The sequence below is a fragment of the Marmota flaviventris genome, chromosome 19 (assembly GCF_047511675.1).
Source record: "Marmota flaviventris isolate mMarFla1 chromosome 19, mMarFla1.hap1, whole genome shotgun sequence".
NCBI classification, from domain to species: domain Eukaryota; kingdom Metazoa; phylum Chordata; class Mammalia; order Rodentia; family Sciuridae; genus Marmota; species Marmota flaviventris.
In genome coordinates, this window is record NC_092516.1 from 40124759 (window position 1) to 40126700 (window position 1942).

At 44.2% G+C, this 1942-nt stretch overlaps 1 pseudogene; it reads left to right on the plus strand.

Annotated features, from left to right (window-relative positions):
- Positions 1–427: 427 nt before the first annotated feature.
- On the plus strand, positions 428–1512 carry LOC114081224 (smad nuclear-interacting protein 1 pseudogene; annotated as a pseudogene).
- Positions 1513–1942: the final 430 nt, after the last annotated feature.

The window sequence follows — 1942 nt, forward strand, 5'->3', positions numbered from 1 at the left end:
TGACAAAACACCTTTACTTACTTTGTAGATACTGCTTAACAATTATCTGACACGCACATCAATTTTGTTCCAGAACCTTATAACCTTGTCTTCATGGGCACTTGTGTCATGCACTTACCCAAACACAACATATTGAATCACCTTTGTTCGAGCTCCAGATTCCATTTCTGTGATTATTCATGGTACTGTCAGTAAACATATGTCCCTCCTTCACTGTTTTTTTTTTTTTTTTTACTCCAAACCCCTAAAAAAGAAGTTTTCCTCTGCGTGCCTCTTTAGCCCATGTATATCTGTTTTGAAAACATAAGACTTTAAGTGCACACCTGGAAGCGGGAGTTCGGTGGCCAAATTCGTCGTTTCTCTTCAGGAAGAAGACGTCAATGGACCTCTTTTTTTTTTTTTTCTTTTAGTCAACCAAACTCGCAGAATGAAGGAGGTGAAGAGTGAGGGAGAGGGGAAGCCGGCGAAGGCACCGGGATGGGGACGTGGTAGCCGGCGGGTATGGCGGTGGTGAAGCAGGAGCGCCTCAGCTGTTTGGACTTCTCTGGCAGCAGCCCTTCTCCGCTGTCCAGGGAGCCTGGCCACCGCGGAACCGAGCCCAGAGGAGTTATCCGGGTTCCCTGCCCAAAAGAGAAGCCTTCAAGGAGAAGAAGCAAGTCTCTTTGGAATAAGAGAAGCTGAAGTCCTCACCACCCAACAGTCAAAGTGAAGCAGGCGCGGCAGGATGGGCAGCACCAATCAGAACAGGAACACAGCAGAGCTGGGAACGGTGACCGAGACAGACACCGGGGTCATCAGGAGAAGTTCTGATGAGAAGGCTAGATCCGACAGCCCAAACCTGCAGGCTGAGGAAGAGCCAAGTTTTATATAGCCAGGCATAGGAAGAATGAAGTCAGTGGCAGTGCTAATGAGGCTCAGGAGGTGATTCCTCCACCTGGTGGCAATAAAGACAAAGAGGTGCCTGCTAAGGAAAAAACAAGCTTGGAACTTTCTGGTGCACTTCTTGGACACCAACACCTTCAGGGGTGTAGTCATTAAATACAGTAAGTCCCCAGAAGCTCATATTCCTCCCCCCCCCCAAAAAAAACAACAACAATGGCATCTCCACATCCTTAAAAATGATGAGGGTATTTCCAGTCATGTACATGGACTAAGGGCTTACCTTTTGGGTCAACACTGCAGCATTCCAGACATTCCAATTGATCATCCCTCTTGTTCAAAGCAGCATGCAGTCTTACAATATCAGCTTGTGGAATACACCCATGCTGATCCCACAATTGTCTGAAGGGTGAAGCCCTACATCATTGACCTTGGCTCAGGCAATGGAACCTTCTTGAACAAGCGCATTGAGCCACAGGTACTATGAACTGAAAGAAAAAGATGTGCTTAAATTTGGATTCAGCAGCAGAGAGAATGTCTTGCTTCATGAGTCATTAGATACCTCTGAACTAGACAGAAAGGAAGAGGAAGATGACACATGAGGAGGAGGAAGAAGTAGTATCTGACAGCTAGCAAACTTAAGAACACAAACCATTGACATTCTTCCTCCTTGGAAGACTTCAGGATTGCCTCAAAGAGCACTGTGGTGATCTCTGTAATGCCTCTTATTGCCTTAATTCTTTCCTGTGTTGCTGACCAGCTTTATTTTACAGTTTATGAACACTGACTCACCGCATCATTTTAGAATTCATTTTCAACGGGGAATAGTATTCACGTGGGCTTTCCCTCCCTCCTCATTCTTTGAAAATCTGCTTAATATTCAATCCATTGTGAAGAACCTGATTTGCACTCTGTAGTGTTTGAAAAAACAAAGAAACTCTAATATTGACTCTCTTAAACTTAGTGTATGTAAACAGCTTACAATATGTATTGTCTAAATGCATTTAAATCTTTTATTCAAAAAAAAAGCTAAAGCAAAAAGACTGGTATGTGACCATATCAC